Source organism: Sander vitreus, unplaced genomic scaffold, assembly GCF_031162955.1.
Source record: "Sander vitreus isolate 19-12246 unplaced genomic scaffold, sanVit1 ctg585_0, whole genome shotgun sequence".
In the NCBI taxonomy this organism is placed as follows: domain Eukaryota; kingdom Metazoa; phylum Chordata; class Actinopteri; order Perciformes; family Percidae; genus Sander; species Sander vitreus.
The window spans coordinates 683-21,203 of NW_027595678.1; the positions used below are offsets into that span (position 1 = coordinate 683).

The following is a 20,521-nucleotide window of genomic DNA, read 5'->3' on the forward strand; positions in this document are numbered from 1 at the left end:
TGCTTAGCTTCCTAGATCGGACGAGATCATGCAGTTCAGTGGTATGGGCCGTGCTGGGGCAAACATGAAAACAAGCTATTTAAAGACGATGAACCAGAGGTTCCTGCTAAACTGTTGAAGACGCAGTTTGGGGTTGAGGAGTACTCAACTACATGTAATCACACTAGTAGTGCACCTATACATTTTGCAGTAGCTCTCGGTAGGCCCTGAATCCACATTCATCTTCGAACCAACAAGTTGAATTGCTTTTTTGCTCTCTTTTTTCGGTACTCACTAACACTGCTAGTTTTTAAGCATTCTTTCATTTGTTTTGTTCCATATTTATTCATTCATTTAGCCTGTTGCTATGTATTCTTGCTGTATGTATTTCCATGTTTATTTTTTCATTAATGTAATTATTTCTCATTCTTTTTGAATTTACCTTTACTCAGACTTGAGTGACTTGTCCACTCAGAATTTGCATGATCCAAAATGTAGATATCTTTGATTTCAAAACTATCCAGACTGTACCAATATTCATTTAGCCTGTTACATGGCCTACATGTATGGCTCATGTTTATTTTTTCATTAATAATATTTCTCAATTCTTTGAACTTTACCTTTACTCAGACTTGAGTGACTTGTCGTCTTCCGGTGAAATCTGCATGATCCAAAATGTAGATATCTTTGATTTCAAAACTATCCAGATCGGCACAATCTTGAAGAATAAGAACAAAGAATCTAAGTGGTCAAAGTGCATGAACTCCTACTTGAATTGTTGAACACTGTGAGGTTGTTTATTTTAGTTTTAATTAGTAGTTACTCTAAAAAGCTAGACCTCCGTACAGTTTCCTTTGTCAGCTCTGTCTCCAGCAAAGGAGGAGAAGGCCTTCTGAGTGATGGTGAATGAAGTTTTTGCAAACCACTGTCTTTATTTTCTAAGCTCACTAGATGGCAATCTCTGTTCAAAGAAAGGGTTAAAGGAATGGCAATTCAGTGTGTTTTCAACCCTTTGTTGAACAGAAAAGTGGCAATCGTGAGCTCAGAAAATGAAGACAGTGTTTTGCTTTTGCTTCATTTGACCATTAATAGCGCCCTCTGCTGACGGAAAAGAAAGCTACGCACCGGTATTCCCCAGGCGGTCTCCCCATCCAAGTACTCACCCGGCCCGACCCTGCTTAGCTTCCGAGATCGGACGAGATCGGGCGTGTTCAGGGTGGCGTCGTAAGCGAGTGTACCAAGTGAAAACAGTTATTTAAAGACGATGAACCCCAGAGGTTCTCAAAACTGTTGAAGACGCAGCTTGGGGGTTGGAGGAGTACTCACTACATGTAATCACACTAGTAGTGCACCTCATACATTTTTGCAGTAGCTCTCTGGTAGTTCAACTACATTCATCTTCGAACCAACAAGTTGAATTGCTTTTTTGCTCTCTTTTTTTCGGTACTGTAATTAACACTGCTGTATTTTTTTAAGCATTCTTTTCATTTGTTTTGTTCCATATTTATTCATTCATTTAGCCTGTTGCTATATGTATTCTTACATGTATGTATTTCCATGTTTATTTTTTTCATTACTGTACTATTTCTCAATTCTTTGAACTTCACCTTTACTCAGACTTGAGTGACTTGTCGTCTTCCTCAGTAAATTTGCATGATCCAAAATGTAGATATCTTTGATTTCAAAACTATCCAGATCGGCACAATCTTGAAGAACAAGAACAAAGAATTCATGGTCAAAGTGCATGAACTCCTACTTGAATTGTTGAACACTGTGAGGTTGTTTATTTTAGTTTTAATTAAAGATGTTGCTTCCAAAAAAAAGTTGCATCCTCCGTACAGTTTCCTTGTCAGCTCTGTCTCCAGCAAAGGAGGAGTAGCGCCTCTGGCGATGGTGAAATGAAGCTTGCAAACCACTGTCTTTATTTTCTAAGCTCACTAGATGGCAATCTCTGTTCAAAGAAAAGGGTTAAAGGAATGGCAATTCAGTGTGTTTTCAACCCTTTGTTGAACAGAAAGTGGCATCTAGTGAGCTCAGAAAATGAAGACAGTGTTTTGCTTTGCTTCATTTGACCATTACTAGCGCCTCTGCTGACGGAAAAGAAAAGCTTACAGCACCGGGTATTCCCAGGCGGTCTCCCATCCAAGTACTGACCCGGCCCGACTCCCTGCTTAGCTTCCGAGATCGGACGAGATCGGGCGTGTTCAGGGTGGTATGGCCGTAAGCGAGTGTACCAAGTGAAAAACAAGCTATTTAAAGACGATGAACCCCAGAGGTTCTCAAAACTGTTGAAGACGCAGTTTGGGGGTTGAGGAGTACTCAACTACATGTAATCACACTAGTAGTGCACCTATACATTTTGCAGTAGCTCTCTGGTAGTTCAACTACATTCATCTTCGAACCAACAAGTTGAATTGCTTTTTTTTGCTCTCTTTTTTTCGGTACTGTAATTAACACTGCTGTATTTTTTAAGCATTCTTTCATTTGTTTTGTTCCATATTTATTCATTCATTTAGCCTGTTGCTATATGTATTCTTACATGTATGTATTTCCATGTTTATTTTTTTTCATTACTGTAATTATTTCTCAATTCTTTTGAACTTTACCTTTACTCAGACTTGAGTGACTTGTCGTCTTCCGTAAATTTGCATGATCCAAAATGTAGATATCTTTGATTTCAAAACTATCCAGATCGGCACAATCTTGAAGAACAAGAACAAAGAATTCATGGTCAAAGTGCATGAACTCCTACTTGAATTGTTGAACACTGTGAGGTTGTTTATTTTAGTTTTAATTAAAGATGTTGCTTCCAAAAAAAAAGTTGCATCCTCCGTACAGTTTCCTTGTCAGCTCTGTCTCCAGCAAAGGAGGAGTAGCGCCTCTGGCGATGGTGAAATGAAGCTTTGCAAACCACTGTCTTTATTTTCTAAGCTCACTAGATGGCAATCTCTGTTCAAAGAAAAGGGTTAAAGGAATGGCAATTCAGTGTGTTTTCAACCCTTTGTTGAACAGAAAGTGGCATCTAGTGAGCTCAGAAAATGAAGACAGTGTTTTGCTTTGCTTCATTTGACCATTACTAGCGCCCTCTGCTGACGGAAAAGAAAAGCTTACAGCACCGGGTATTCCCAGGCGGTCTCCCATCCAAGTACTGACCCGGCCCGACCCTGCTTAGCTTCCGAGATCGGACGAGATCGGGCGTGTTCAGGGTGGTATGGCCGTAAGCGAGTGTACCAAGTGAAAACAAGCTATTTAAAGACGATGAACCCCAGAGGTTCTCAAAACTGTTGAAGACGCAGTTTGGGGGTTGAGGAGTACTCAACTACATGTAATCACACTAGTAGTGCACCTATACATTTTGCAGTAGCTCTCTGGTAGTTCAACTACATTCATCTTCGAACCAACAAGTTGAATTGCTTTTTTTTGCTCTCTTTTTTTCGGTACTGTAATTAACACTGCTGTATTTTTTAAGCATTCTTTCATTTGTTTTGTTCCATATTTATTCATTCATTTAGCCTGTTGCTATATGTATTCTTACATGTATGTATTTCCATGTTTATTTTTTTCATTACTGTAATTATTTCTCAATTCTTTTGAACTTTACCTTTACTCAGACTTGAGTGACTTGTCGTCTTCCGTAAATTTGCATGATCCAAAATGTAGATATCTTTGATTTCAAAACTATCCAGATCGGCACAATCTTGAAGAACAAGAACAAAGAATTCATGGTCAAAGTGCATGAACTCCTACTTGAATTGTTGAACACTGTGAGGTTGTTTATTTTAGTTTTAATTAAAGATGTTGCTTCCAAAAAAAAAGTTGCATCCTCCGTACAGTTTCCTTGTCAGCTCTGTCTCCAGCAAAGGAGGAGTAGCGCCTCTGGCGATGGTGAAATGAAGCTTTGCAAACCACTGTCTTTATTTTCTAAGCTCACTAGATGGCAATCTCTGTTCAAAGAAAAGGGTTAAAGGAATGGCAATTCAGTGTGTTTTCAACCCTTTGTTGAACAGAAAGTGGCATCTAGTGAGCTCAGAAAATGAAGACAGTGTTTTGCTTTGCTTCATTTGACCATTACTAGCGCCCTCTGCTGACGGAAAAGAAAAGCTTACAGCACCGGGTATTCCCAGGCGGTCTCCCATCCAAGTACTGACCCGGCCCGACCCTGCTTAGCTTCCGAGATCGGACGAGATCGGGCGTGTTCAGGGTGGTATGGCCGTAAGCGAGTGTACCAAGTGAAAACAAGCTATTTAAAGACGATGAACCCCAGAGGTTCTCAAAACTGTTGAAGACGCAGTTTGGGGTTGAGGAGTACTCAACTACATGTAATCACACTAGTAGTGCACCTATACATTTTGCAGTAGCTCTCTGGTAGTTCAACTACATTCATCTTCGAACCAACAAGTTGAATTGCTTTTTTTTGCTCTCTTTTTTTCGGTACTGTAATTAACACTGCTGTATTTTTTAAGCATTCTTTCATTTGTTTTGTTCCATATTTATTCATTCATTTAGCCTGTTGCTATATGTATTCTTACATGTATGTATTTCCATGTTTATTTTTTTCATTACTGTAATTATTTCTCAATTCTTTTGAACTTTACCTTTACTCAGACTTGAGTGACTTGTCGTCTTCCGTAAATTTGCATGATCCAAAATGTAGATATCTTTGATTTCAAAACTATCCAGATCGGCACAATCTTGAAGAACAAGAACAAAGAATTCATGGTCAAAGTGCATGAACTCCTACTTGAATTGTTGAACACTGTGAGGTTGTTTATTTTAGTTTTAATTAAAGATGTTGCTTCCAAAAAAAAAGTTGCATCCTCCGTACAGTTTCCTTGTCAGCTCTGTCTCCAGCAAAGGAGGAGTAGCGCCCTCTGGCGATGGTGAAATGAAGCTTTGCAAACCACTGTCTTTATTTTCTAAGCTCACTAGATGGCAATCTCTGTTCAAAGAAAAGGGTTAAAGGAATGGCAATTCAGTGTGTTTTTCAACCCTTTGTTGAACAGAAAGTGGCATCTAGTGAGCTCAGAAAATGAAGACAGTGTTTTGCTTTGCTTCATTTGACCATTACTAGCGCCCTCTGCTGACGGAAAAGAAAAGCTTACAGCACCGGGTATTCCCAGGCGGTCTCCCATCCAAGTACTGACCCGGCCCGACCCTGCTTAGCTTCCGAGATCGGACGAGATCGGGCGTGTTCAGGGTGGTATGGCCGTAAGCGAGTGTACCAAGTGAAAACAAGCTATTTAAAGACGATGAACCCCAGAGGTTCTCAAAACTGTTGAAGACGCAGTTTGGGGTTGAGGAGTACTCAACTACATGTAATCACACTAGTAGTGCACCTATACATTTTGCAGTAGCTCTCTGGTAGTTCAACTACATTCATCTTCGAACCAACAAGTTGAATTGCTTTTTTTTGCTCTTTTTTTTCGGTACTGTAATTAACACTGCTGTATTTTTTAAGCATTCTTTCATTTGTTTTGTTCCATATTTATTCATTCATTTAGCCTGTTGCTATATGTATTCTTACATGTATGTATTTCCATGTTTATTTTTTTTCATTACTGTAATTATTTCTCAATTCTTTTGAACTTTACCTTTACTCAGACTTGAGTGACTTGTCGTCTTCCGTAAATTTGCATGATCCAAAATGTAGATATCTTTGATTTCAAAACTATCCAGATCGGCACAATCTTGAAGAACAAGAACAAAGAATTCATGGTCAAAGTGCATGAACTCCTACTTGAATTGTTGAACACTGTGAGGTTGTTTATTTTAGTTTTAATTAAAGATGTTGCTTCCAAAAAAAAAGTTGCATCCTCCGTACAGTTTCCTTGTCAGCTCTGTCTCCAGCAAAGGAGGAGTAGCGCCTCTGGCGATGGTGAAATGAAGCTTTGCAAACCACTGTCTTTATTTTCTAAGCTCACTAGATGGCAATCTCTGTTCAAAGAAAAGGGTTAAAGGAATGGCAATTCAGTGTGTTTTCAACCCTTTGTTGAACAGAAAGTGGCATCTAGTGAGCTCAGAAAATGAAGACAGTGTTTTGCTTTGCTTCATTTGACCATTACTAGCGCCCTCTGCTGACGGAAAAGAAAAGCTTACAGCACCGGGTATTCCCAGGCGGTCTCCCATCCAAGTACTGACCCGGCCCGACCCTGCTTAGCTTCCGAGATCGGACGAGATCGGGCGTGTTCAGGGTGGTATGGCCGTAAGCGAGTGTACCAAGTGAAAACAAGCTATTTAAAGACGATGAACCCCAGAGGTTCTCAAAACTGTTGAAGACGCAGTTTGGGGTTGAGGAGTACTCAACTACATGTAATCACACTAGTAGTGCACCTATACATTTTGCAGTAGCTCTCTGGTAGTTCAACTACATTCATCTTCGAACCAACAAGTTGAATTGCTTTTTTTTGCTCTTTTTTTTCGGTACTGTAATTAACACTGCTGTATTTTTTAAGCATTCTTTCATTTGTTTTGTTCCATATTTATTCATTCATTTAGCCTGTTGCTATATGTATTCTTACATGTATGTATTTCCATGTTTATTTTTTTTCATTACTGTAATTATTTCTCAATTCTTTTGAACTTTACCTTTACTCAGACTTGAGTGACTTGTCGTCTTCCGTAAATTTGCATGATCCAAAATGTAGATATCTTTGATTTCAAAACTATCCAGATCGGCACAATCTTGAAGAACAAGAACAAAGAATTCATGGTCAAAGTGCATGAACTCCTACTTGAATTGTTGAACACTGTGAGGTTGTTTATTTTAGTTTTAATTAAAGATGTTGCTTCCAAAAAAAAAGTTGCATCCTCCGTACAGTTTCCTTGTCAGCTCTGTCTCCAGCAAAGGAGGAGTAGCGCCCTCTGGCGATGGTGAAATGAAGCTTTGCAAACCACTGTCTTTATTTTTCTAAGCTCACTAGATGGCAATCTCTGTTCAAAGAAAAGGGTTAAAGGAATGGCAATTCAGTGTGTTTTCAACCCTTTGTTGAACAGAAAGTGGCATCTAGTGAGCTCAGAAAATGAAGACAGTGTTTTGCTTTGCTTCATTTGACCATTACTAGCGCCCTCTGCTGACGGAAAAGAAAAGCTTACAGCACCGGGTATTCCCAGGCGGTCTCCCATCCAAGTACTGACCCGGCCCGACCCTGCTTAGCTTCCGAGATCGGACGAGATCGGGCGTGTTCAGGGTGGTATGGCCGTAAGCGAGTGTACCAAGTGAAAACAAGCTATTTAAAGACGATGAACCCCAGAGGTTCTCAAAACTGTTGAAGACGCAGTTTGGGGTTGAGGAGTACTCAACTACATGTAATCACACTAGTAGTGCACCTATACATTTTGCAGTAGCTCTCTGGTAGTTCAACTACATTCATCTTCGAACCAACAAGTTGAATTGCTTTTTTTTGCTCTCTTTTTTTCGGTACTGTAATTAACACTGCTGTATTTTTTAAGCATTCTTTCATTTGTTTTGTTCCATATTTATTCATTCATTTAGCCTGTTGCTATATGTATTCTTACATGTATGTATTTCCATGTTTATTTTTTTCATTACTGTAATTATTTCTCAATTCTTTTGAACTTTACCTTTACTCAGACTTGAGTGACTTGTCGTCTTCCGTAAATTTGCATGATCCAAAATGTAGATATCTTTGATTTCAAAACTATCCAGATCGGCACAATCTTGAAGAACAAGAACAAAGAATTCATGGTCAAAGTGCATGAACTCCTACTTGAATTGTTGAACACTGTGAGGTTGTTTATTTTAGTTTTAATTAAAGATGTTGCTTCCAAAAAAAAAAGTTGCATCCTCCGTACAGTTTCCTTGTCAGCTCTGTCTCCAGCAAAGGAGGAGTAGCGCCCTCTGGCGATGGTGAAATGAAGCTTTGCAAACCACTGTCTTTATTTTCTAAGCTCACTCAATCTCTGTTCAAAGAAAAGGGTTAAAGGAATGGCAATTCAGTGTGTTTTCAACCCTTTGTTGAACAGAAAGTGGCATCTAGTGAGCTCAGAAAATGAAGACAGTGTTTTGCTTTGCTTCATTTGACCATTACTAGCGCCCTCTGCTGACGGAAAAGAAAAGCTTACAGCACCGGGTATTCCCAGGGGGTCTCCCATCCAAGTACTGACCTGGCCAGACCCTGCTTAGCTTCCGAGATCTGACGAGATCGGGCGTGTTCTGGGTGGTATGGCCGTAAGCGAGTATACCAAGTGAAAACAAGCTATTTAAAGACGATGAACCCCAGAGGTTCTCAAAACTGTTGAAGACGCAGTTTGGGGTTGAGGAGTACTCAACTACATGTAATCACACTAGTAGTGCACCTATACATTTTGCAGTAGCTCTCTGGTAGTTCAACTACATTCATCTTCGAACCAACAAGTTGAATTGCTTTTTTTGCTCTCTTTTTTTCGGTACTTTTAATTAACACTGCTGTATTTTTTAAGCATTCTTTCATTTGTTTTGTTCCATATTTATTCATTCATTTAGCCTGTTGCTATATGTATTCTTACATGTATGTATTTCCATGTTTATTTTTTTCATTACTGTAATTATTTCTCAATTCTTTTGAACTTTACCTTTACTCAGACTTGAGTGACTTGTCGTCTTCCGTAAATTTGCATGATCCAAAATGTAGATATCTTTGATTTCAAAACTATCCAGATCGGCACAATCTTGAAGAACAAGAACAAAGAATTCATGGTCAAAGTGCATGAACTCCTACTTGAATTGTTGAACACTGTGAGGTTGTTTATTTTAGTTTTAATTAAAGATGTTGCTTCCAAAAAAAAAGTTGCATCCTCCGTACAGTTTCCTTGTCAGCTCTGTCTCCAGCAAAGGAGGAGTAGCGCCTCTGGCGATGGTGAAATGAAGCTTTGCAAACCACTGTCTTTATTTTCTAAGCTCACTAGATGGCAATCTCTGTTCAAAGAAAAGGGTTAAAGGAATGGCAATTCAGTGTGTTTTCAACCCTTTGTTGAACAGAAAGTGGCATCTAGTGAGCTCAGAAAATGAAGACAGTGTTTTGCTTTGCTTCATTTGACCATTACTAGCGCCCTCTGCTGACGGAAAAGAAAAGCTTACAGCACCGGGTATTCCCAGGCGGTCTCCCATCCAAGTACTGACCCGGCCCGACCCTGCTTAGCTTCCGAGATCGGACGAGATCGGGCGTGTTCAGGGTGGTATGGCCGTAAGCGAGTGTACCAAGTGAAAACAAGCTATTTAAAGACGATGAACCCCAGAGGTTCTCAAAACTGTTGAAGACGCAGTTTGGGGTTGAGGAGTACTCAACTACATGTAATCACACTAGTAGTGCACCTATACATTTTGCAGTAGCTCTCTGGTAGTTCAACTACATTCATCTTCGAACCAACAAGTTGAATTGCTTTTTTTTGCTCTCTTTTTTTCGGTACTGTAATTAACACTGCTGTATTTTTTAAGCATTCTTTCATTTGTTTTGTTCCATATTTATTCATTCATTTAGCCTGTTGCTATATGTATTCTTACATGTATGTATTTCCATGTTTATTTTTTTCATTACTGTAATTATTTCTCAATTCTTTTGAACTTTACCTTTACTCAGACTTGAGTGACTTGTCGCCTTCCGTAAATTTGCATGATCCAAAATGTAGATATCTTTGATTTCAAAACTATCCAGATCGGCACAATCTTGAAGAACAAGAACAAAGAATTCATGGTCAAAGTGCATGAACTCCTACTTGAATTGTTGAACACTGTGAGGTTGTTTATTTTAGTTTTAATTAAAGATGTTGCTTCCAAAAAAAAAGTTGCATCCTCCGTACAGTTTCCTTGTCAGCTCTGTCTCCAGCAAAGGAGGAGTAGCGCCTCTGGCGATGGTGAAATGAAGCTTTGCAAACCACTGTCTTTATTTTCTAAGCTCACTAGATGGCAATCTCTGTTCAAAGAAAAGGGTTAAAGGAATGGCAATTCAGTGTGTTTTCAACCCTTTGTTGAACAGAAAGTGGCATCTAGTGAGCTCAGAAAATGAAGACAGTGTTTTGCTTTGCTTCATTTGACCATTACTAGCGCCCTCTGCTGACGGAAAAGAAAAGCTTACAGCACCGGGTATTCCCAGGCGGTCTCCCATCCAAGTACTGACCCGGCCCGACCCTGCTTAGCTTCCGAGATCGGACGAGATCGGGCGTGTTCAGGGTGGTATGGCCGTAAGCGAGTGTACCAAGTGAAAACAAGCTATTTAAAGACGATGAACCCCAGAGGTTCTCAAAACTGTTGAAGACGCAGTTTGGGGGTTGAGGAGTACTCAACTACATGTAATCACACTAGTAGTGCACCTATACATTTTGCAGTAGCTCTCTGGTAGTTCAACTACATTCATCTTCGAACCAACAAGTTGAATTGCTTTTTTTTGCTCTCTTTTTTTCGGTACTGTAATTAACACTGCTGTATTTTTTAAGCATTCTTTCATTTGTTTTGTTCCATATTTATTCATTCATTTAGCCTGTTGCTATATGTATTCTTACATGTATGTATTTCCATGTTTATTTTTTTCATTACTGTAATTATTTCTCAATTCTTTTGAACTTTACCTTTACTCAGACTTGAGTGACTTGTCGTCTTCCGTAAATTTGCATGATCCAAAATGTAGATATCTTTGATTTCAAAACTATCCAGATCGGCACAATCTTGAAGAACAAGAACAAAGAATTCATGGTCAAAGTGCATGAACTCCTACTTGAATTGTTGAACACTGTGAGGTTGTTTATTTTAGTTTTAATTAAAGATGTTGCTTCCAAAAAAAAAGTTGCATCCTCCGTACAGTTTCCTTGTCAGCTCTGTCTCCAGCAAAGGAGGAGTAGCGCCTCTGGCGATGGTGAAATGAAGCTTTGCAAACCACTGTCTTTATTTTCTAAGCTCACTAGATGGCAATCTCTGTTCAAAGAAAAGGGTTAAAGGAATGGCAATTCAGTGTGTTTTCAACCCTTTGTTGAACAGAAAGTGGCATCTAGTGAGCTCAGAAAATGAAGACAGTGTTTTGCTTTGCTTCATTTGACCATTACTAGCGCCCTCTGCTGACGGAAAAGAAAAGCTTACAGCACCGGGTATTCCCAGGCGGTCTCCCATCCAAGTACTGACCCGGCCCGACCCTGCTTAGCTTCCGAGATCGGACGAGATCGGGCGTGTTCAGGGTGGTATGGCCGTAAGCGAGTGTACCAAGTGAAAACAAGCTATTTAAAGACGATGAACCCCAGAGGTTCTCAAAACTGTTGAAGACGCAGTTTGGGGGTTGAGGAGTACTCAACTACATGTAATCACACTAGTAGTGCACCTATACATTTTGCAGTAGCTCTCTGGTAGTTCAACTACATTCATCTTCGAACCAACAAGTTGAATTGCTTTTTTTTGCTCTCTTTTTTTCGGTACTGTAATTAACACTGCTGTATTTTTTAAGCATTCTTTCATTTGTTTTGTTCCATATTTATTCATTCATTTAGCCTGTTGCTATATGTATTCTTACATGTATGTATTTCCATGTTTATTTTTTTCATTACTGTAATTATTTCTCAATTCTTTTGAACTTTACCTTTACTCAGACTTGAGTGACTTGTCGTCTTCCGTAAATTTGCATGATCCAAAATGTAGATATCTTTGATTTCAAAACTATCCAGATCGGCACAATCTTGAAGAACAAGAACAAAGAATTCATGGTCAAAGTGCATGAACTCCTACTTGAATTGTTGAACACTGTGAGGTTGTTTATTTTAGTTTTAATTAAAGATGTTGCTTCCAAAAAAAAAGTTGCATCCTCCGTACAGTTTCCTTGTCAGCTCTGTCTCCAGCAAAGGAGGAGTAGCGCCTCTGGCGATGGTGAAATGAAGCTTTGCAAACCACTGTCTTTATTTTCTAAGCTCACTAGATGGCAATCTCTGTTCAAAGAAAAGGGTTAAAGGAATGGCAATTCAGTGTGTTTTCAACCCTTTGTTGAACAGAAAGTGGCATCTAGTGAGCTCAGAAAATGAAGACAGTGTTTTGCTTTGCTTCATTTGACCATTACTAGCGCCCTCTGCTGACGGAAAAGAAAAAGCTTACAGCACCGGGTATTCCCAGGCGGTCTCCCATCCAAGTACTGACCCGGCCCGACCTCTGCTTAGCTTCCGAGATCGGACGAGATCGGGCGTGTTCAGGGTGGTATGGCCGTAAGCGAGTGTACCAAGTGAAAACAAGCTATTTAAAGACGATGAACCCCAGAGGTTCTCAAAACTGTTGAAGACGCAGTTTGGGGGTTGAGGAGTACTCAACTACATGTAATCACACTAGTAGTGCACCTATACATTTTGCAGTAGCTCTCTGGTAGTTCAACTACATTCATCTTCGAACCAACAAGTTGAATTGCTTTTTTTTGCTCTCTTTTTTTCGGTACTGTAATTAACACTGCTGTATTTTTTAAGCATTCTTTCATTTGTTTTGTTCCATATTTATTCATTCATTTAGCCTGTTGCTATATGTATTCTTACATGTATGTATTTCCATGTTTATTTTTTTCATTACTGTAATTATTTCTCAATTCTTTTGAACTTTACCTTTACTCAGACTTGAGTGACTTGTCGTCTTCCGTAAATTTGCATGATCCAAAATGTAGATATCTTTGATTTCAAAACTATCCAGATCGGCACAATCTTGAAGAACAAGAACAAAGAATTCATGGTCAAAGTGCATGAACTCCTACTTGAATTGTTGAACACTGTGAGGTTGTTTATTTTAGTTTTAATTAAAGATGTTGCTTCCAAAAAAAAAGTTGCATCCTCCGTACAGTTTCCTTGTCAGCTCTGTCTCCAGCAAAGGAGGAGTAGCGCCTCTGGCGATGGTGAAATGAAGCTTTGCAAACCACTGTCTTTATTTTCTAAGCTCACTAGATGGCAATCTCTGTTCAAAGAAAAGGGTTAAAGGAATGGCAATTCAGTGTGTTTTCAACCCTTTGTTGAACAGAAAGTGGCATCTAGTGAGCTCAGAAAATGAAGACAGTGTTTTGCTTTGCTTCATTTGACCATTACTAGCGCCCTCTGCTGACGGAAAAGAAAAGCTTACAGCACCGGGTATTCCCAGGCGGTCTCCCATCCAAGTACTGACCCGGCCCGACCCTGCTTAGCTTCCGAGATCGGACGAGATCGGGCGTGTTCAGGGTGGTATGGCCGTAAGCGAGTGTACCAAGTGAAAACAAGCTATTTAAAGACGATGAACCCCAGAGGTTCTCAAAACTGTTGAAGACGCAGTTTGGGGTTGAGGAGTACTCAACTACATGTAATCACACTAGTAGTGCACCTATACATTTTGCAGTAGCTCTCTGGTAGTTCAACTACATTCATCTTCGAACCAACAAGTTGAATTGCTTTTTTTTGCTCTCTTTTTTTCGGTACTGTAATTAACACTGCTGTATTTTTTAAGCATTCTTTCATTTGTTTTGTTCCATATTTATTCATTCATTTAGCCTGTTGCTATATGTATTCTTACATGTATGTATTTCCATGTTTATTTTTTTCATTACTGTAATTATTTCTCAATTCTTTTGAACTTTACCTTTACTCAGACTTGAGTGACTTGTCGTCTTCCGTAAATTTGCATGATCCAAAATGTAGATATCTTTGATTTCAAAACTATCCAGATCGGCACAATCTTGAAGAACAAGAACAAAGAATTCATGGTCAAAGTGCATGAACTCCTACTTGAATTGTTGAACACTGTGAGGTTGTTTATTTTAGTTTTAATTAAAGATGTTGCTTCCAAAAAAAAAGTTGCATCCTCCGTACAGTTTCCTTGTCAGCTCTGTCTCCAGCAAAGGAGGAGTAGCGCCTCTGGCGATGGTGAAATGAAGCTTTGCAAACCACTGTCTTTATTTTCTAAGCTCACTAGATGGCAATCTCTGTTCAAAGAAAAGGGTTAAAGGAATGGCAATTCAGTGTGTTTTCAACCCTTTGTTGAACAGAAAGTGGCATCTAGTGAGCTCAGAAAATGAAGACAGTGTTTTGCTTTGCTTCATTTGACCATTACTAGCGCCCTCTGCTGACGGAAAAGAAAAGCTTACAGCACCGGGTATTCCCAGGCGGTCTCCCATCCAAGTACTGACCCGGCCCGACCCTGCTTAGCTTCCGAGATCGGACGAGATCGGGCGTGTTCAGGGTGGTATGGCCGTAAGCGAGTGTACCAAGTGAAAACAAGCTATTTAAAGACGATGAACCCCAGAGGTTCTCAAAACTGTTGAAGACGCAGTTTGGGGTTGAGGAGTACTCAACTACATGTAATCACACTAGTAGTGCACCTATACATTTTGCAGTAGCTCTCTGGTAGTTCAACTACATTCATCTTCGAACCAACAAGTTGAATTGCTTTTTTTTGCTCTCTTTTTTTCGGTACTGTAATTAACACTGCTGTATTTTTTAAGCATTCTTTCATTTGTTTTGTTCCATATTTATTCATTCATTTAGCCTGTTGCTATATGTATTCTTACATGTATGTATTTCCATGTTTATTTTTTTCATTACTGTAATTATTTCTCAATTCTTTTGAACTTTACCTTTACTCAGACTTGAGTGACTTGTCGTCTTCCGTAAATTTGCATGATCCAAAATGTAGATATCTTTGATTTCAAAACTATCCAGATCGGCACAATCTTGAAGAACAAGAACAAAGAATTCATGGTCAAAGTGCATGAACTCCTACTTGAATTGTTGAACACTGTGAGGTTGTTTATTTTAGTTTTAATTAAAGATGTTGCTTCCCAAAAAAAAAGTTGCATCCTCCGTACAGTTTCCTTGTCAGCTCTGTCTCCAGCAAAGGAGGAGTAGCGCCTCTGGCGATGGTGAAATGAAGCTTTGCAAACCACTGTCTTTATTTTCTAAGCTCACTAGATGGCAATCTCTGTTCAAAGAAAAGGGTTAAAGGAATGGCAATTCAGTGTGTTTTCAACCCTTTGTTGAACAGAAAGTGGCATCTAGTGAGCTCAGAAAATGAAGACAGTGTTTTGCTTTGCTTCATTTGACCATTACTAGCGCCCTCTGCTGACGGAAAAGAAAAGCTTACAGCACCGGGTATTCCCAGGCGGTCTCCCATCCAAGTACTGACCCGGCCCGACCCTGCTTAGCTTCCGAGATCGGACGAGATCGGGCGTGTTCAGGGTGGTATGGCCGTAAGCGAGTGTACCAAGTGAAAACAAGCTATTTAAAGACGATGAACCCCAGAGGTTCTCAAAACTGTTGAAGACGCAGTTTGGGGTTGAGGAGTACTCAACTACATGTAATCACACTAGTAGTGCACCTATACATTTTGCAGTAGCTCTCTGGTAGTTCAACTACATTCATCTTCGAACCAACAAGTTGAATTGCTTTTTTTTGCTCTCTTTTTTTTCGGTACTGTAATTAACACTGCTGTATTTTTTTAAGCATTCTTTCATTTGTTTTGTTCCATATTTATTCATTCATTTAGCCTGTTGCTATATGTATTCTTACATGTATGTATTTCCATGTTTATTTTTTTTCATTACTGTAATTATTTCTCAATTCTTTTGAACTTTACCTTTACTCAGACTTGAGTGACTTGTCGTCTTCCGTAAATTTGCATGATCCAAAATGTAGATATCTTTGATTTCAAAACTATCCAGATCGGCACAATCTTGAAGAACAAGAACAAAGAATTCATGGTCAAAGTGCATGAACTCCTACTTGAATTGTTGAACACTGTGAGGTTGTTTATTTTAGTTTTAATTAAAGATGTTGCTTCCAAAAAAAAAGTTGCATCCTCCGTACAGTTTCCTTGTCAGCTCTGTCTCCAGCAAAGGAGGAGTAGCGCCTCTGGCGATGGTGAAATGAAGCTTGCAAACCACTGTCTTTATTTTCTAAGCTCACTAGATGGCAATCTCTGTTCAAAGAAAAGGGTTAAAGGAATGGCAATTCAGTGTGTTTTCAACCCTTTGTTGAACAGAAAGTGGCATCTAGTGAGCTCAGAAAATGAAGACAGTGTTTTTGCTTTGCTTCATTTGACCATTACTAGCGCCCTCTGCTGACGGAAAAGAAAAGCTTACAGCACCGGGTATTCCCAGGCGGTCTCCCATCCAAGTACTGACCCGGCCCGACCCTGCTTAGCTTCCGAGATCGGACGAGATCGGGCGTGTTCAGGGTGGTATGGCCGTAGCGAGTGTACCAAGTGAAAACAAGCTATTTAAAGACGATGAACCCCAGAGGTTCTCAAAACTGTTGAAGACGCAGTTTGGGGGTTGAGGAGTACTCAACTACATGTAATCACACTAGTAGTGCACCTATACATTTTGCAGTAGCTCTCTGGTAGTTCAACTACATTCATCTTCGAACCAACAAGTTGAATTGCTTTTTTTTGCTCTTTTTTTTCGGTACTGTAATTAACACTGCTGTATTTTTTAAGCATTCTTTCATTTGTTTTGTTCCATATTTATTCATTCATTTAGCCTGTTGCTATATGTATTCTTACATGTATGTATTTCCATGTTTATTTTTTTCATTACTGTAATTATTTCTCAATTCTTTTGAACTTTACCTTTACTCAGACTTGAGTGACTTGTCGTCTTCCGTAAATTTGCATGATCCAAAATGTAGATATCTTTGATTTCAAAACTATCCAGATCGGCACAATCTTGAAGAACAAGAACAAAGAATTCATGGTCAAAGTGCATGAACTCCTACTTGAATTGTTGAACACTGTGAGGTTGTTTATTTTAGTTTTAATTAAAGATGTTGCTTCCAAAAAAAAAGTTGCATCCTCCGTACAGTTTCCTTGTCAGCTCTGTCTCCAGCAAAGGAGGAGTAGCGCCTCTGGCGATGGTGAAATGAAGCTTTGCAAACCACTGTCTTTATTTTCTAAGCTCACTAGATGGCAATCTCTGTTCAAAGAAAAGGGTTAAAGGAATGGCAATTCAGTGTGTTTTCAACCCTTTGTTGAACAGAAAGTGGCATCTAGTGAGCTCAGAAAATGAAGACAGTGTTTTGCTTTGCTTCATTTGACCATTACTAGCGCCCTCTGCTGACGGAAAAGAAAAGCTTACAGCACCGGGTATTCCCAGGCGGTCTCCCATCCAAGTACTGACCCGGCCCGACCCTGCTTAGCTTCCGAGATCGGACGAGATCGGGCGTGTTCAGGGTGGTATGGCCGTAGCGAGTGTACCAAGTGAAAACAAGCTATTTAAAGACGATGAACCCCAGAGGTTCTCAAAACTGTTGAAGACGCAGTTTGGGGGTTGAGGAGTACTCAACTACATGTAATCACACTAGTAGTGCACCTATACATTTTGCAGTAGCTCTCTGGTAGTTCAACTACATTCATCTTCGAACCAACAAGTTGAATTGCTTTTTTTTTGCTCTCTTTTTTTCGGTACTGTAATTAACACTGCTGTATTTTTTAAGCATTCTTTCATTTGTTTTGTTCCATATTTATTCATTCATTTAGCCTGTTGCTATATGTATTCTTACATGTATGTATTTCCATGTTTATTTTTTTTCATTACTGTAATTATTTCTCAATTCTTTTGAACTTTACCTTTACTCAGACTTGAGTGACTTGTCGTCTTCCGTAAATTTGCATGATCCAAAATGTAGATATCTTTGATTTCAAAACTATCCAGATCGGCACAATCTTGAAGAACAAGAACAAAGAATTCATGGTCAAAGTGCATGAACTCCTACTTGAATTGTTGAACACTGTGAGGTTGTTTATTTTAGTTTTAATTAAAGATGTTGCTTCCAAAAAAAAAGTTGCATCCTCCGTACAGTTTCCTTGTCAGCTCTGTCTCCAGCAAAGGAGGAGTAGCGCCTCTGGCGATGGTGAAATGAAGCTTTGCAAACCACTGTCTTTATTTTCTAAGCTCACTAGATGGCAATCTCTGTTCAAAGAAAAGGGTTAAAGGAATGGCAATTCAGTGTGTTTTCAACCCTTTGTTGAACAGAAAGTGGCATCTAGTGAGCTCAGAAAATGAAGACAGTGTTTTGCTTTTGCTTCATTTGACCATTACTAGCGCCCTCTGCTGACGGAAAAGAAAAGCTTACAGCACCGGGTATTCCCAGGCGGTCTCCCATCCAAGTACTGACCCGGCCCGACCCTGCTTAGCTTCCGAGATCGGACGAGATCGGGCGTGTTCAGGGTGGTATGGCCGTAAGCGAGTGTACCAAGTGAAAACAAGCTATTTAAAGACGATGAACCCCAGAGGTTCTCAAAACTGTTGAAGACGCAGTTTGGGGGTTGAGGAGTACTCAACTACATGTAATCACACTAGTAGTGCACCTATACATTTTGCAGTAGCTCTCTGGTAGTTCAACTACATTCATCTTCGAACCAACAAGTTGAATTGCTTTTTTTGCTCTCTTTTTTTCGGTATTGTAATTAACACTGCTGTATTTTTAAGCATTCTTTCATTTGTTTTGTTCCATATTTATTCATTCATTTAGCCTGTTGCTATATGTATTCTTACATGTATGTATTTCCATGTTTATTTTTTTCATTACTGTAATTATTTCTCAATTCTTTTGAACTTTACCTTTACTCAGACTTGAGTGACTTGTCGTCTTCCTGTAAATTTGCATGATCCAAAATGTAGATATCTTTGATTTCAAAACTATCCAGATCGGCACAATCTTGAAGAACAAGAACAAAGAATTCATGGTCAAAGTGCATGAACTCCTACTTGAATTGTTGAACACTGTGAGGTTGTTTATTTTAGTTTTAATTAAAGATGTTGCTTCCCAAAAAAAAGTTGCATCCTCCGTACAGTTTCCTTGTCAGCTCTGTCTCCAGCAAAGGAGGAGTAGCGCCTCTGGCGATGTGGTGAAAGTGAAGCTAGCAAACCACTGTCTTTATTTTCTAAGCTCACTAGATGGCACTGTTCAAAGAAAAGGGTTAAAGGAATGGCAATTCAGTGTGTTTTCAACCCTTTGTTGAACAGAAAGTGGCATCTAGTGAGCTCAGAAAATGAAGACAGTGTTTTGCTTTGCTTCATTTGACCATTACTAGCGCCCTCTGCTGACGGAAAAGAAAAGCTTACAGCACCGGTATTCCCAGGCGGTCTCCCATCCAAGTACTGACTCCGGCCCGACCCTGCTTAGCTTCCGAGATCGGACGAGATCGGGGCGGTTCAGGGTGGTATGGCCGTGCGAGTGTACCAAGTGAAAACAAGCTATTTAAAGACGATGAACCCCAGAGGTTCTCAAACTGTTGAAGACGCAGTTTGGGGTTGAGGAGTACTCAACTACATGTAATCACACTAGTAGTGCACCTATACATTTTGCAGTAGCTCTCTGGTAGTTCAACTACATTCATCTTTCGAACCAACAAGTTGAATTGCTTTTTTTGCGCTCTCTTTTTCGGTACTGTAATTAACACTGCTGTATTTTTAAGCATTCTTTCATTTGTTTTGTTCCATATTTATTCATTCATTTAGCCTGTTGCTATATGTATTCTTACATGTATGTATTTCCATGTTTATTTTTTCATTACTGTAATTATTTCTCAATTCTTTTGAACTTTACCTTACTCAGACTTGAGTGACTTGTCGTCTTCCTAGAATTTGCATGATCCAAATGTAGATATCTTTGATTTCAAAACTATCCAGATCGGCACAATCTTGAAGAACAAGAACAAAGAATTCATGGTCAAAGTGCATGAACTCCTACTTGAATTGTTGAACACTGTGAGGTTGTTTATTTTAGTTTTAATTAAAGATGTTGCTTCCAGTTGCATCCTCCGCATAGTTTCCCTTGTCAGCTCTGTCTCCAGCAAAGGAGGAGTAGCGCCTCTCTGATGATGGTGAAAGGGAAGCTGCAAACCACTGTCTTTATTTTCTAAGTCTCACTAGATGGCAATCCTGTCTCAAAGAAAAGGGTTAAAGGAATGGCAATTCAGTGTGTGTTTTCAACCCCTTTGTTGAACAGAAAGTGGCATCTAGGTGAGCTCAGAAAATGAAGATGCTGCAGTGTTTTGCTTTGCTCTGCTACTTTGACCATTACTAGCGCTCCTCTGCTGACGGAAAAGAAAAGCTTACAGCACCGGGTATTCCCAGGCGGTCTCCCATCCAAGTACTGACCCGGCCCGACCCTGCTTTAGCTTCCGAGATCGGACGAGATCGGGCGTGTTCAGGGTGGTATGGCCAGTAGTTTGTGTGTACCAAGTGAAAACAAGCTATTTAAAGACGATGAACCCCAGAGGTTCTCAAAACTGTTGAAGACGCAGTTTGCTGAGGAGTACTCAACTACATGTAAATCACACTAGTAGTGCACTCTATACATTTTGCAGTAGCTCTCTGGTAGTTCAACTTACATTCATCTTCGAACCAACAAGTTGAATTGTCTTTTTTTGGCTCTCTTTTTCGGGTACTGCACTAACACTGCTGTATTTTTAAGCATTCTTTCATTTGTTTTGTTCCATATTTATTCATTCATTTAGCCTGTTGCTATATGTATTCTTACATGTATGTATTTCCATGTTTATTTTTTTCATTACTGTAATTACTTTCTCAATTCTTTTGAACTTTACCTTTACTCAGACTTCTGAGTGACTTGTCGT

General features: G+C 39.5%; 17 non-coding genes and 2 pseudogenes across 17 annotated transcripts; all 19 read right to left on the bottom strand.

Moving 5' to 3' along the window:
• Positions 1 to 2,084: 2,084 nt before the first annotated feature.
• LOC144514433 (5S ribosomal RNA) lies at positions 2,085 to 2,205 on the bottom strand. Its single transcript, XR_013501381.1, has one exon. It is a non-coding gene; the product is annotated as a 5S ribosomal RNA (ribosomal RNA).
• Positions 2,206 to 3,083: 878 nt separating this feature from the next.
• LOC144514424 (5S ribosomal RNA) lies at positions 3,084 to 3,202 on the bottom strand. Its single transcript, XR_013501372.1, has one exon. It is a non-coding gene; the product is annotated as a 5S ribosomal RNA (ribosomal RNA).
• Positions 3,203 to 4,078: 876 nt separating this feature from the next.
• Positions 4,079 to 4,197, bottom strand: LOC144514435 (5S ribosomal RNA). Its single transcript, XR_013501383.1, has one exon. It is a non-coding gene; the product is annotated as a 5S ribosomal RNA (ribosomal RNA).
• An 877-nt stretch (positions 4,198 to 5,074) lies between these two features.
• Positions 5,075 to 5,193, bottom strand: LOC144514440 (5S ribosomal RNA). Its single transcript, XR_013501386.1, has one exon. It is a non-coding gene; the product is annotated as a 5S ribosomal RNA (ribosomal RNA).
• Positions 5,194 to 6,068: 875 nt separating this feature from the next.
• Positions 6,069 to 6,187, bottom strand: LOC144514441 (5S ribosomal RNA). Its single transcript, XR_013501387.1, has one exon. It is a non-coding gene; the product is annotated as a 5S ribosomal RNA (ribosomal RNA).
• Positions 6,188 to 7,064: 877 nt separating this feature from the next.
• On the bottom strand, positions 7,065 to 7,183 carry LOC144514442 (5S ribosomal RNA). Its single transcript, XR_013501388.1, has one exon. It is a non-coding gene; the product is annotated as a 5S ribosomal RNA (ribosomal RNA).
• Positions 7,184 to 8,054: 871 nt separating this feature from the next.
• LOC144514434 (5S ribosomal RNA) lies at positions 8,055 to 8,173 on the bottom strand. The gene has a single exon (XR_013501382.1). It is a non-coding gene; the product is annotated as a 5S ribosomal RNA (ribosomal RNA).
• An 875-nt stretch (positions 8,174 to 9,048) lies between these two features.
• LOC144514425 (5S ribosomal RNA) lies at positions 9,049 to 9,167 on the bottom strand. The gene has a single exon (XR_013501373.1). It is a non-coding gene; the product is annotated as a 5S ribosomal RNA (ribosomal RNA).
• Positions 9,168 to 10,042: 875 nt separating this feature from the next.
• On the bottom strand, positions 10,043 to 10,161 carry LOC144514426 (5S ribosomal RNA). Its single transcript, XR_013501374.1, has one exon. It is a non-coding gene; the product is annotated as a 5S ribosomal RNA (ribosomal RNA).
• An 876-nt stretch (positions 10,162 to 11,037) lies between these two features.
• LOC144514427 (5S ribosomal RNA) lies at positions 11,038 to 11,156 on the bottom strand. Its single transcript, XR_013501375.1, has one exon. It is a non-coding gene; the product is annotated as a 5S ribosomal RNA (ribosomal RNA).
• Positions 11,157 to 12,033: 877 nt separating this feature from the next.
• Positions 12,034 to 12,153, bottom strand: LOC144514432 (5S ribosomal RNA). Its single transcript, XR_013501380.1, has one exon. It is a non-coding gene; the product is annotated as a 5S ribosomal RNA (ribosomal RNA).
• An 876-nt stretch (positions 12,154 to 13,029) lies between these two features.
• Positions 13,030 to 13,148, bottom strand: LOC144514428 (5S ribosomal RNA). Its single transcript, XR_013501376.1, has one exon. It is a non-coding gene; the product is annotated as a 5S ribosomal RNA (ribosomal RNA).
• An 875-nt stretch (positions 13,149 to 14,023) lies between these two features.
• On the bottom strand, positions 14,024 to 14,142 carry LOC144514429 (5S ribosomal RNA). The gene has a single exon (XR_013501377.1). It is a non-coding gene; the product is annotated as a 5S ribosomal RNA (ribosomal RNA).
• An 876-nt stretch (positions 14,143 to 15,018) lies between these two features.
• On the bottom strand, positions 15,019 to 15,137 carry LOC144514430 (5S ribosomal RNA). Its single transcript, XR_013501378.1, has one exon. It is a non-coding gene; the product is annotated as a 5S ribosomal RNA (ribosomal RNA).
• An 878-nt stretch (positions 15,138 to 16,015) lies between these two features.
• LOC144514436 (5S ribosomal RNA) lies at positions 16,016 to 16,133 on the bottom strand. Its single transcript, XR_013501384.1, has one exon. It is a non-coding gene; the product is annotated as a 5S ribosomal RNA (ribosomal RNA).
• An 875-nt stretch (positions 16,134 to 17,008) lies between these two features.
• On the bottom strand, positions 17,009 to 17,126 carry LOC144514437 (5S ribosomal RNA). The gene has a single exon (XR_013501385.1). It is a non-coding gene; the product is annotated as a 5S ribosomal RNA (ribosomal RNA).
• Positions 17,127 to 18,005: 879 nt separating this feature from the next.
• On the bottom strand, positions 18,006 to 18,124 carry LOC144514431 (5S ribosomal RNA). The gene has a single exon (XR_013501379.1). It is a non-coding gene; the product is annotated as a 5S ribosomal RNA (ribosomal RNA).
• Positions 18,125 to 18,997: 873 nt separating this feature from the next.
• LOC144514439 (5S ribosomal RNA) lies at positions 18,998 to 19,116 on the bottom strand (annotated as a pseudogene).
• An 877-nt stretch (positions 19,117 to 19,993) lies between these two features.
• Positions 19,994 to 20,113, bottom strand: LOC144514438 (5S ribosomal RNA; annotated as a pseudogene).
• Positions 20,114 to 20,521: the final 408 nt, after the last annotated feature.